This window comes from Passer domesticus, chromosome 27 (assembly GCF_036417665.1).
Source record: "Passer domesticus isolate bPasDom1 chromosome 27, bPasDom1.hap1, whole genome shotgun sequence".
NCBI classification, from domain to species: Eukaryota; Metazoa; Chordata; class Aves; order Passeriformes; family Passeridae; genus Passer; species Passer domesticus.
In genome coordinates, this window is record NC_087500.1 from 2,375,035 (window position 1) to 2,388,614 (window position 13,580).

Genomic DNA, 13,580 nt, shown 5'->3' on the forward strand with positions numbered 1-13,580 from the left:
AAAGCAGAGCACCAGCTTTGGATGCAGAATGACTTTATTGACTCTAAACAAGAAAAAGGAGACAGCACAAAGAACACAGCAGGAGCTGGTATACAGTGGGGGTGTCCATTTGCCTGGCCTGTTGTGGGAGGGAGAGAGTGAGGGAGGCAAACAGGTCCACGTTGGCTGGCATTGGGTGGTGTTGACAGGAAGGGAAGGGAAGGGAAGGGAAGAGAATGGAAGAAAACAGCAGTAAACCACGGGCACAAATCAGTTGTTCCAAAGATCCCTCTTCAGTGCAGCTTCACGTTCTGAGGTTGTGGAGGTTCTTGCTCAAGGATGTTGCCAGCAGATTTAGCAGGGACGACAACAACTGCTGCCGTAGCAGCTGGTGATGCAGGAGAGGTCAAAACCCCCAGAGCTGATGGGCACTCCCTGAGAGCTGAGGATGCTGCCAACAGCAGCAGAGGTGGAGGATCCCACGGCGGTGTTCTGTGGGGAGGAGCTGAGGATGGCGCCGGGCAGGGTCACCAGCACAGCAGGTGGCTCAATGACCACGTGGGAGCTCTGGCACTGCCTGACACAGCACTCATTGCAGCTGCTGGCCAGCGGGCAGGGGCCGCAGGGCTGGCAGCAAGGGTCGCAGGGCTTGCAGCAGGACATGGCTGGGGCTCACAGGTGCACCTGGCACAGAGGGCAGGGAGAAGCACAAAGTGAGGACACATGAGAATCAAAACTGCACCCAAACCCCCTGCAGGCAAGGCACCTCCTGGCCCACATTGCACAGCCCAGCTCAAAGCCCAGGAGGCACCTCAGCCAAGTCCCAGCCTATCTGTGTCTGCACAAGACCTTCTCTCCCCTGCCCTCTCCCAGAACAAGCAGCTCCCAGCCCTCAGCTCCAACAGCCTCTCTCAGCTGAGACCTCCAGCCAGGCAAGAGCTGGCCTTGAAGCAGCAGCAGCAGGAGAAGGAGAAGGGGCTTCACACTCACCTGATTCCTGAGGATGAGGAGGTGAGAGAAGTGGATGAGAGAGCAGAGACTTGGGCTGCCTTTTATAGCAGTCCTGCCCTGCCTCAGGCCCACAGGCACCTTAGTGGAAGCCATAATTTTCTGACCAGCTCATGTCAAATGTGCACCGTCCCAGTTAATGGTAGGGGCTGTGTCTGGCTTTCCTGCACTGCAGCCTCTATTTCCTGGCTTCTGCCCTGTGCGTTCCTATCTGAAGACTCCTTCTAAGCCCAGGAAGAGAGGTCCAAGTATTTCCGGGATATAAAAACGTCAGAGTAGGCAGAACGCTGAAATCATGGTCTGGTGGCATTCCATGCAGGCACATGGCATGAACCTGTGCCATTCCTGTGGCTTTCTTTGTGGCAAAGCCCTCAGGGTATCACTCTCGTTCTTTCTGTATCCCTGCCCATCTCTCCTGTATCCCTTTCTGACATCCCAGGAGTTCTCACATGCAGCCTGTTTCCGTGGCCCATTTTGGGAATGGATTGGGGACATGAGGTTTTCCTCGTGGCCTTTTTTCCCCTTTATTACGTCTCCCTTTGGTCAGCACTCCATGCCTGCTTGTGCAGCTTGTTCCTGCTCTTGCCCTGGGCTGGACTACGAGCTGTGCTCGGTGGCCCTTGGCTGGATGGATGGTGCCCAGCAAGCTGCTCTGTCAATCCCCTTTCTCAGGCAATAAGACAAGGTAAAACCAAACAGAGAGCACCATTATGCTTGAAAAATGGCAGCTTGCTCTAGCCAAGGGTGAAGATGATGCATGTACCAGTACACTGGGAAAGAAATTAAATTAATGGATTCTTTCCCTCAGGAAGTTATGGCTGGCGATATGCCAGGAAGCAGGGCTTCCTCCTGTGTCGTGGTTGCTCATGATGGCACACTTTGTAAGCCAGGCTGCCGCAACGGGCTCTGTGGGAAGAGTGCAGTGGCTCCAGCCAGCTCTGACTGAGTCAGCTGCAGCCGTGTCCAAAGGGCACTCAGCACTGCCCCACACTGAGCACATCTGTCACATTGCCGATGCCTCTGTGAAAGCAGATTTCGTTAGAAATGGTTTGGGCTGGAAGGCAACTTCAAGTCCATATCTTTCTACTCTTCCGTTCCTCAACAGATGGGCAGCCACGAAAACTGCTTCCTCCAAACTTTGTCCACACTGGCCTTGCACACTTCCAGGGCTGAGGAATCTAAACCCATCTAGGGCAAGTAATTCCAATGTCTCACCCTCCTCACATAGAGGGACATCTTGGTCAGCTCCACGGGAAAGGGAATAAATCAAATTGCACAGATGGGATTGCACCACAGTGCTTTGTCCAGCCTTTTCCAAGTGATCAAACTGGAAGAAGTTTTACAGAAAGAAATAGAAATCAGAGGCCGAGGTTTGAGTGCAAAAGCTACTTTATTGAGTCAAAAGAAGAAAATATGGAGGCTCAGAGAGGGCACCCCAGGGCAGCCACTAAAATGCAGCAGCATGTCCTAAAATGCACAGTAAAATGCAGCAGCAGCAGTAGCAGCATCCTGGGCTGCCAAGGGAAGCAAGTCAGCAGGAACCACTAGGCTGGAATTGAGTGGAGGTGACAGTAATGGAAAAGAAGACAAAAAGAGGAGGAGAAGAAGGAAACAATAGTCCAAAGCCTTAAATCCATATTTAGTGTTAGATTCCATTTTCATTCTGTCATCGCATTCCAAGTTGCCAGAGGCTCTTGCCTGAGCATGTGGGCGACAGCATCTCTAGCAGGGACGACAGCATCTGCTACCACCACAGCCGCTGGTGATGCAGGAGATGTCAAAGCCCCCAGAGCTGATGGGAACTCCCTGAGAGCTGAGGATGCTGCCAACAGCAGCAGAGGTGGAGGATCCCACAGCGGTGTTCTGTGGGGAGGAGCTGAGGATGGGGCCAGGCAGGGTCACCAGCACAGCAGGCGGCTGAATGACCACGTGGGAGCTCTGGCACTGACTGACACAGCACTCAGTGCAGCTGCTGGCCAGCGGGCAGGGGCCGCAGGGCTGGCAGCAAGGCTCGCAGGGCCGGCACTGCTGGCACTTCTCAGAGCAGGACATGTCTTGAGCCTGGCGCTGCACCTGGCACAGAGGACAGGGATAAAGCAGAGGACACGCACACCTGAGACACAGCCCACAAGGCACCCCCAGCAGGACAAGGCCCCTGCTGCCTGCCCAGCTCCAGGCTGGGCAGGCCCAACCTGGGGATCCTTTGCCTGAGCCCAGCACGGTCCTGCCTAGCTCAGCCAGGCCCAGCTGGGCTCCTGCCTAACCTGGATGCAAATCAGCACCTCAGCCCAGCCTCAGCCTCTGGCCACAACACACGCTCTCCCCTCTGCCCACACCACCACCACAGCAGAACACGCTCAGAAGAACAAGGAGCAGGAAGAAGGGGCCAGAAAGGCCAATGTCTTCTTGGAGAGGGTGGAGGAGAAAGGGGCTTCCAACTCACCTGGTTCCCAAGGAGAAGGAGGTGACAGAAGTGGTTGAGAGAGCCACCAGTTAGGCTGCCTTTTATCCTGGCCCCACAGTGCCTCAGGGTCCTCAGTTTGTGCTGCACAAGTGACGATATTCCTGCATGATCCCAAATGAATGGAAAGATCTCTTGGAATGGTGTGGCATGACTTGGATTTTCCCTCTACAATGACACTGCATTTCCTGGCTTACCTCATTGCCATTCCCTCATGGACACTTCTTCTGAGTGCTGGCATGCAAAACTCCATGCTTCCTGGGGGCAAGGATGTGCCAGTGTGATCATGAGAAATGAACTAAGTGCTGAAGGGATCACAAAGAAGAAGGTAAAGACACTCTGAGGCATTCTTTTGGATCTTTTCTGTTCCTGCTGACTGGAAGTGCCTCATGTGGTCCCAGCCCTCCAGTCCTTGGCTCATCACCCAATGGCTCTCCTTCATGCCTTGCCTTCGAGGTGAAATTTCTTTGCCTTCCTCCTTGGGCTTCACAGTGCATGAGACTCCTGTAGCACTGCTGCCTGAGATTCTGTCCTACTTGGTGTCCCCAGAATCTGCTGTGGCTGGGATTTCCCCAGCATCTCCTCAGTCACATCCCTTCCTGTGGTCTCTGCCCCCTCTGCTCCCCCACAATAATGTGCATGGCAATGTGGCTATGCCCCAGTGTGTGCGAGTGTCTGCACATGCCTGTGCTTGTGCCCTGCTGGCAACAAACCCTGAGAGCCTCTGGCCTGCACGGGGATGGCTGTGCACAGGGCCCCTTCCCATTTGCCTGTGCCCGTGTGCTGGGCTCTGTGCATCTGGGCTGATCTCTGAGCACTCGTGGGCAGGCTGGCAGGGTGTCAGTGGTCCTGTGTGTGCGTGTGTGTGTGCACAGCTGGGCCCGAGCTGAGCTCTCAGCCAGCCATTGCACGCCCTGTAGGGCCTTCCCTCCCCAGCAGCGCCAGCCACTGACACACACTCAGCCCCCAGTTCCTTCTCTGCAGGAACGTGGAGAGGGCCCTGGCACCCACATCTCTCGAGGACAATCCCAAACCCAGGCCATCCCTTTGATGCCACCTCCAGGCAGCCTTGAGGCCCTCAGCTGTTTGCCAGGGTCCTTGCTCCTGTCTCATAGGGAGGCTTTGAGATGCCAGGGTTCTGGTGGCTCTTTGGGGATGGGGGAGTCCAGTGGTCACCGTGCCTTTGTCTTGAGCCAGGAGCTGTGGGAAAATGGTGCTGTCAGAGAGAATGGGTCACGTGGAGAAAAACATTTGACCATGTCTAGGAGGTGGAGGCCGGAAGATGGGACAGTTTCTCCTCTGCCACACTCAGAAGACAAAACTGTGGCAGACTCCAACATGGTGGGAGGATGGTTTTGGTTTTGCTTCTGTTCTTGTGCTTAGTTGATCCTGTGAAACCATTCAGCCCTTGCTGTCTGTTTCCAAGCAGGGCAGAAGGCTAATGTGAGGGCGGTGTTTGAGGAGAGGACGTGGTAGACTATCCCCAGGCAGTGCTGTTTCCCATTCCCTGTGACCTTTGACATCATCTTCTCCTGATGATCATTATTTGGGGAAGACAGGGATGTGTTTGCAAGCTCCAATAGAAAAGGCTCAAAGTAATTGTCACCACAGAGTGTTCACCTTTTGCCCTGAGCTGAATGGGAGAGTTCCCACACAAGGAAGGAGAAAGCAGAGCACCAGCTTTGGATGCAGAATGACTTTATTGACTCTAAACAAGAAAAAGGAGACAGCACAAAGAACACAGCAGGAGCTGGTATACAGTGGGGGTGTCCATTTGCCTGGCCTGTTGTGGGAGGGAGAGAGTGAGGGAGGCAAACAGGTCCACGTTGGCTGGCATTGGGTGGTGTTGACAGGAAAGGAAGGGAAGGGAAGAGAATGGAAGAAAACAGCAGTAAACCACGGGCACAAATCAGTTGTTCCAAAGATCCCTCTTCAGTGCAGCTTCACGTTCTGAGGTTGTGGAGGTTCTTGCTCAAGGATGTTGCCAGCAGATTTAGCAGGGACGACAACAACTGCTGCCGTAGCAGCTGGTGATGCAGGAGAGGTCAAAACCCCCAGAGCTGATGGGCACTCCCTGAGAGCTGAGGATGCTGCCAACAGCAGCAGAGGTGGAGGATCCCACGGCGGTGTTCTGTGGGGAGGAGCTGAGGATGGCGCCGGGCAGGGTCACCAGCACAGCAGGTGGCTCAATGACCACGTGGGAGCTCTGGCACTGCCTGACACAGCACTCATTGCAGCTGCTGGCCAGCGGGCAGGGGCCGCAGGGCTGGCAGCAAGGGTCGCAGGGCTTGCAGCAGGACATGGCTGGGGCTCACAGGTGCACCTGGCACAGAGGGCAGGGAGAAGTACAAAGTGAGGACACATGAGAATCAAAACTGCACCCAAACCCCCTGCAGGCAAGGCACCTCCTGGCCCACATTGCACAGCCCAGCTCAAAGCCCAGGAGGCACCTCAGCCAAGTCCCAGCCTATCTGTGTCTGCACAAGACCTTCTCTCCCCTGCCCTCTCCCAGCACAAGCAGCTCCCAGCCCTCAGCTCCAACAGCCTCTCTCAGCTGAGACCTCCAGCCAGGCAAGAGCTGGCCTTGAAGCAGCAGCAGCAGGAGAAGGAGAAGGGGCTTCACACTCACCTGATTCCTGAGGATGAGGAGGTGAGAGAAGTGGATGAGAGAGCAGAGACTTGGGCTGCCTTTTATAGCAGTCCTGCCCTGCCTCAGGCCCACAGGCACCTTAGTGGAAGCCATAATTTTCTGACCAGCTCATGTCAAATGTGCACCATCCCAGTTAATGGTAGGGGCTGTGTCCTGCTTTCCTGCACTGCAGCCTCTATTTCCTGGCTTCTGCCCTGTGCGTTCCTATCTGAAGACTCCTTCTAAGCCCAGGAAGAGAGGTCCAAGTATTTCCGGGATATAAAAACGTCAGAGTAGGCAGAACGCTGAAATCATGGTCTGGTGGCATTCCATGCAGGCACATGGCATGAACCTGTGCCATTCCTGTGGCTTTCTTTGTGGCAAAGCCCTCAGGGTATCACTCTCGTTCTTTCTGTATCCCTGCCCATCTCTCCTGTATCCCTTTCTGACATCCCAGGAGTTCTCACATGCAGCCTGTTTCCGTGGCCCATTTTGGGAATGGATTGGGGACATGAGGTTTTCCTCGTGGCCTTTTTTCCCCTTTATTACGTCTCCCTTTGGTCAGCACTCCATGCCTGCTTGTGCAGCTTGTTCCTGCTCTTGCCCTGGGCTGGACTACGAGCTGTGCTCGGTGGCCCTTGGCTGGATGGATGGTGCCCAGCAAGCTGCTCTGTCAATCCCCTTTCTCAGGCAATAAGACAAGGTAAAACCAAACAGAGAGCACCATTATGCTTGAAAAATGGCAGCTTGCTCTAGCCAAGGGTGAAGATGATGCATGTACCAGTACACTGGGAAAGAAATTAAATTAATGGATTCTTTCCCTCAGGAAGTTATGGCTGGCGATATGCCAGGAAGCAGGGCTTCCTCCTGTGTCGTGGTTGCTCATGATGGCACACTTTGTAAGCCAGGCTGCCGCAACGGGCTCTGTGGGAAGAGTGCAGTGGCTCCAGCCAGCTCTGACTGAGTCAGCTGCAGCCGTGTCCAAAGGGCACTCAGCACTGCCCCACACTGAGCACATCTGTCACATTGCCGATGCCTCTGTGAAAGCAGATTTCGTTAGAAATGGTTTGGGCTGGAAGGCAACTTCAAGTCCATATCTTTCTACTCTTCCGTTCCTCAACAGATGGGCAGCCACGAAAACTGCTTCCTCCAAACTTTGTCCACACTGGCCTTGCACACTTCCAGGGCTGAGGAATCTAAACCCATCTAGGGCAAGTAATTCCAATGTCTCACCCTCCTCACATAGAGGGACATCTTGGTCAGCTCCACGGGAAAGGGAATAAATCAAATTGCACAGATGGGATTGCACCACAGTGCTTTGTCCAGCCTTTTCCAAGTGATCAAACTGGAAGAAGTTTTACAGAAAGAAATAGAAATCAGAGGCCGAGGTTTGAGTGCAAAAGCTACTTTATTGAGTCAAAAGAAGAAAATATGGAGGCTCAGAGAGGGCACCCCAGGGCAGCCACTAAAATGCAGCAGCATGTCCTAAAATGCACAGTAAAATGCAGCAGCAGCAGTAGCAGCATCCTGGGCTGCCAAGGGAAGCAAGTCAGCAGGAACCACTAGGCTGGAATTGAGTGGAGGTGACAGTAATGGAAAAGAAGACAAAAAGAGGAGGAGAAGAAGGAAACAATAGTCCAAAGCCTTAAATCCATATTTAGTGTTAGATTCCATTTTCATTCTATCATCGCATTCCAAGTTGCCAGAGGCTCTTGCCTGAGCATGTGGGCGACAGCATCTCTAGCAGGGACGACAGCATCTGCTACCACCACAGCCGCTGGTGATGCAGGAGATGTCAAAGCCCCCAGAGCTGATGGGAACTCCCTGAGAGCTGAGGATGCTGCCAACAGCAGCAGAGGTGGAGGATCCCACAGCGGTGTTCTGTGGGGAGGAGCTGAGGATGGGGCCAGGCAGGGTCACCAGCACAGCAGGCGGCTGAATGACCACGTGGGAGCTCTGGCACTGACTGACACAGCACTCAGTGCAGCTGCTGGCCAGCGGGCAGGGGCCGCAGGGCTGGCAGCAAGGCTCGCAGGGCCGGCACTGCTGGCACTTCTCAGAGCAGGACATGTCTTGAGCCTGGCGCTGCACCTGGCACAGAGGACAGGGATGAAGCAGAGGACACGCACACCTGAGACACAGCCCACAAGGCACCCCCAGCAGGACAAGGCCCCTGCTGCCTGCCCAGCTCCAGGCTGGGCAGGCCCAACCTGGGGATCCTTTGCCTGAGCCCAGCACGGTCCTGCCCAGCTCAGCCAGGCCCAGCTGGGCTCCTGCCTAACCTGGATGCAAATCAGCACCTCAGCCCAGCCTCAGCCTCTGGCCACAACACACGCTCTCCCCTCTGCCCACACCACCACCACAGCAGAACACGCTCAGAAGAACAAGGAGCAGGAAGAAGGGGCCAGAAAGGCCAATGTCTTCTTGGAGAGGGTGGAGGAGAAAGGGGCTTCCAACTCACCTGGTTCCCAAGGAGAAGGAGGTGACAGAAGTGGTTGAGAGAGCCACCAGTTAGGCTGCCTTTTATCCTGGCCCCACAGTGCCTCAGGGTCCTCAGTTTGTGCTGCACAAGTGACGATATTCCAGCATGATCCCAAATGAATGGAAAGATCTCTTGGAATGGTGTGGCATGACTTGGATTTTCCCTCTACAATGACACTGCATTTCCTGGCTTACCTCATTGCCATTCCCTCATGGACACTTCTTCTGAGTGCTGGCATGCAAAACTCCATGCTTCCTGGGGGCAAGGATGTGCCAGTGTGATCATGAGAAATGAACTAAGTGCTGAAGGGATCACAAAGAAGAAGGTAAAGACACTCTGAGGCATTCTTTTGGATCTTTTCTGTTCCTGCTGACTGGAAGTGCCTCATGTGGTCCCAGCCCTCCAGTCCTTGGCTCATCACCCAATGGCTCTCCTTCATGCCTTGCCTTCGAGGTGAAATTTCTTTGCCTTCCTCCTTGGGCTTCACAGTGCATGAGACTCCTGTAGCACTGCTGCCTGAGATTCTGTCCTACTTGGTGTCCCCAGAATCTGCTGTGGCTGGGATTTCCCCAGCATCTCCTCAGTCACATCCCTTCCTGTGGTCTCTGCCCCCTCTGCTCCCCCACAATAATGTGCATGGCAATGTGGCTATGCCCCAGTGTGTGCGAGTGTCTGCACATGCCTGTGCTTGTGCCCTGCTGGCAACAAACCCTGAGAGCCTCTGGCCTGCACGGGGATGGCTGTGCACAGGGCCCCTTCCCGTTTGCCTGTGCCCGTGTGCTGGGCTCTGTGCATCTGGGCTGATCTCTGAGCACTCGTGGGCAGGCTGGCAGGGTGTCAGTGGTCCTGTGTGTGCGTGTGTGTGTGCACAGCTGGGCCCGAGCTGAGCTCTCAGCCAGCCATTGCACGCCCTGTAGGGCCTTCCCTCCCCAGCAGCGCCAGCCACTGACACACACTCAGCCCCCAGTTCCTTCTCTGCAGGAACGTGGAGAGGGCCCTGGCACCCACATCTCTCGAGGACAATCCCAAACCCAGGCCATCCCTTTGATGCCACCTCCAGGCAGCCTTGAGGCCCTCAGCTGTTTGCCAGGGTCCTTGCTCCTGTCTCATAGGGAGGCTTTGAGATGCCAGGGTTCTGGTGGCTCTTTGGGGATGGGGGAGTCCAGTGGTCACCGTGCCTTTGTCTTGAGCCAGGAGCTGTGGGAAAATGGTGCTGTCAGAGAGAATGGGTCACGTGGAGAAAAACATTTGACCATGTCTAGGAGGTGGAGGCCGGAAGATGGGACAGTTTCTCCTCTGCCACACTCAGAAGACAAAACTGCGGCAGACTCCAACATGGTGGGAGGATGGTTTTGGTTTTGCTTCTGTTCTTGTGCTTAGTTGATCCTGTGAAACCATTCAGCCCTTGCTGTCTGTTTCCAAGCAGGGCAGAAGGCTAATGTGAGGGCGGTGTTTGAGGAGAGGACGTGGTAGACTATCCCCAGGCAGTGCTGTTTCCCATTCCCTGTGACCTTTGACATCATCTTCTCCTGATGATCATTATTTGGGGAAGACAGGGATGTGTTTGCAAGCTCCAATAGAAAAGGCTCAAAGTAATTGTCACCACAGAGTGTTCACCTTTTGCCCTGAGCTGAATGGGAGAGTTCCCACACAAGGAAGGAGAAAGCAGAGCACCAGCTTTGGATGCAGAATGACTTTATTGACTCTAAACAAGAAAAAGGAGACAGCACAAAGAACACAGCAGGAGCTGGTATACAGTGGGGGTGTCCATTTGCCTGGCCTGTTGTGGGAGGGAGAGAGTGAGGGAGGCAAACAGGTCCACGTTGGCTGGCATTGGGTGGTGTTGACAGGAAAGGAAGGGAAGGGAAGAGAATGGAAGAAAACAGCAGTAAACCACGGGCACAAATCAGTTGTTCCAAAGATCCCTCTTCAGTGCAGCTTCACGTTCTGAGGTTGTGGAGGTTCTTGCTCAAGGATGTTGCCAGCAGATTTAGCAGGGACGACAACAACTGCTGCCGTAGCAGCTGGTGATGCAGGAGAGGTCAAAACCCCCAGAGCTGATGGGCACTCCCTGAGAGCTGAGGATGCTGCCAACAGCAGCAGAGGTGGAGGATCCCACGGCGGTGTTCTGTGGGGAGGAGCTGAGGATGGCGCCGGGCAGGGTCACCAGCACAGCAGGTGGCTGAATGACAACGTGGGAGCTCTGGCACTGCCTGACACAGCACTCATTGCAGCTGCTGGCCAGCGGGCAGGGGCCGCAGGGCTGGCAGCAAGGGTCGCAGGGCTTGCAGCAGGACATGGCTGGGGCTCACAGGTGCACCTGGCACAGAGGGCAGGGAGAAGTACAAAGTGAGGACACATGAGAATCAAAACTGCACCCAAACCCCCTGCAGGCAAGGCACCTCCTGGCCCACATTGCACAGCCCAGCTCAAAGCCCAGGAGGCACCTCAGCCAAGTCCCAGCCTATCTGTGTCTGCACAAGACCTTCTCTCCCCTGCCCTCTCCCAGCACAAGCAGCTCCCAGCCCTCAGCTCCAACAGCCTCTCTCAGCTGAGACCTCCAGCCAGGCAAGAGCTGGCCTTGAAGCAGCAGCAGCAGGAGAAGGAGAAGGGGCTTCACACTCACCTGATTCCTGAGGATGAGGAGGTGAAAGAAGTGGATGAGAGAGCAGAGACTTGGGCTGCCTTTTATAGCAGTCCTGCCCTGCCTCAGGCCCACAGGCACCTTAGTGGAAGCCATAATTTTCTGACCAGCTCATGTCAAATGTGCACCGTCCCAGTTAATGGTAGGGGCTGTGTCCGGCTTTCCTGCACTGCAGCCTCTATTTCCTGGCTTCTGCCCTGTGCGTTCCTATCTGAAGACTCCTTCTAAGCCCAGGAAGAGAGGTCCAAGTATTTCCGGGATATAAAAACGTCAGAGTAGGCAGAACGCTGAAATCATGGTCTGGTGGCATTCCATGCAGGCACATGGCATGAACCTGTGCCATTCCTGTGGCTTTCTTTGTGGCAAAGCCCTCAGGGTATCACTCTCATTCTTCCTGTATCCCTGCCCATCTCTCCTGTATCCCTTTCTGACATCCCAGGAGTTCTCACATGCAGCCTGTTTCCGTGGCCCATTTTGGGAATGGATTGGGGACATGAGGTTTTCCTCGTGGCCTTTTTTCCCCTTTATTACGTCTCCCTTTGGTCAGCACTCCATGCCTGCTTGTGCAGCTTGTTCCTGCTCTTGCCCTGGGCTGGACTACGAGCTGTGCTCGGTGGCCCTTGGCTGGATGGATGGTGCCCAGCAAGCTGCTCTGTCAATCCCCTTTCTCAGGCAATAAGACAAGGTAAAACCAAACAGAGAGCACCATTATGCTTGAAAAATGGCAGCTTGCTCTAGCCAAGGGTGAAGATGATGCATGTACCAGTACACTGGGAAAGAAATTAAATTAATGGATTCTTTCCCTCAGGAAGTTATGGCTGGCGATATGCCAGGAAGCAGGGCTTCCTCCTGTGTCGTGGTTGCTCATGATGGCACACTTTGTAAGCCAGGCTGCCGCAACGGGCTCTGTGGGAAGAGTGCAGTGGCTCCAGCCAGCTCTGACTGAGTCAGCTGCAGCCGTGTCCAAAGGGCACTCAGCACTGCCCCACACTGAGCACATCTGTCACATTGCCGATGCCTCTGTGAAAGCAGATTTCGTTAGAAATGGTTTGGGCTGGAAGGCAACTTCAAGTCCATATCTTTCTACTCTTCCGTTCCTCAACAGATGGGCAGCCACGAAAACTGCTTCCTCCAAACTTTGTCCACACTGGCCTTGCACACTTCCAGGGCTGAGGAATCTAAACCCATCTAGGGCAAGTAATTCCAATGTCTCACCCTCCTCACATAGAGGGACATCTTGGTCAGCTCCACGGGAAAGGGAATAAATCAAATTGCACAGATGGGATTGCACCACAGTGCTTTGTCCAGCCTTTTCCAAGTGATCAAACTGGAAGAAGTTTTACAGAAAGAAATAGAAATCAGAGGCCGAGGTTTGAGTGCAAAAGCTACTTTATTGAGTCAAAAGAAGAAAATATGGAGGCTCAGAGAGGGCACCCCAGGGCAGCCACTAAAATGCAGCAGCATGTCCTAAAATGCACAGTAAAATGCAGCAGCAGCAGTAGCAGCATCCTGGGCTGCCAAGGGAAGCAAGTCAGCAGGAACCACTAGGCTGGAATTGAGTGGAGGTGACAGTAATGGAAAAGAAGACAAAAAGAGGAGGAGAAGAAGGAAACAATAGTCCAAAGCCTTAAATCCATATTTAGTGTTAGATTCCATTTTCATTCTATCATCGCATTCCAAGTTGCCAGAGGCTCTTGCCTGAGCATGTGGGCGACAGCATCTCTAGCAGGGACGACAGCATCTGCTACCACCACAGCCGCTGGTGATGCAGGAGATGTCAAAGCCCCCAGAGCTGATGGGAACTCCCTGAGAGCTGAGGATGCTGCCAACAGCAGCAGAGGTGGAGGATCCCACGGCGGTGTTCTGTGGGGAGGAGCTGAGGATGGGGCCAGGCAGGGTCACCAGCACAGCAGGCGGCTGAATGACCACGTGGGAGCTCTGGCACTGACTGACACAGCACTCAGTGCAGCTGCTGGCCAGCGGGCAGGGGCCGCAGGGCTGGCAGCAAGGCTCGCAGGGCCGGCACTGCTGGCACTTCTCAGAGCAGGACATGTCTTGAGCCTGGCGCTGCACCTGGCACAGAGGACAGGGATGAAGCAGAGGACACGCACACCTGAGACACAGCCCACAAGGCACCCCCAGCAGGACAAGGCCCCTGCTGCCTGCCCAGCTCCAGGCTGGGCAGGCCCAACCTGGGGATCCTTTGCCTGAGCCCAGCACGGTCCTGCCCAGCTCAGCCAGGCCCAGCTGGGCTCCTGCCTAACCTGGATGCAAATCAGCACCTCAGCCCAGCCTCAGCCTCTGGCCACAACACACGCTCTCCCCTCTGCCCACACCACCACCACAGCAGAACACGCTCAGAAGAACAAGGAGCAGG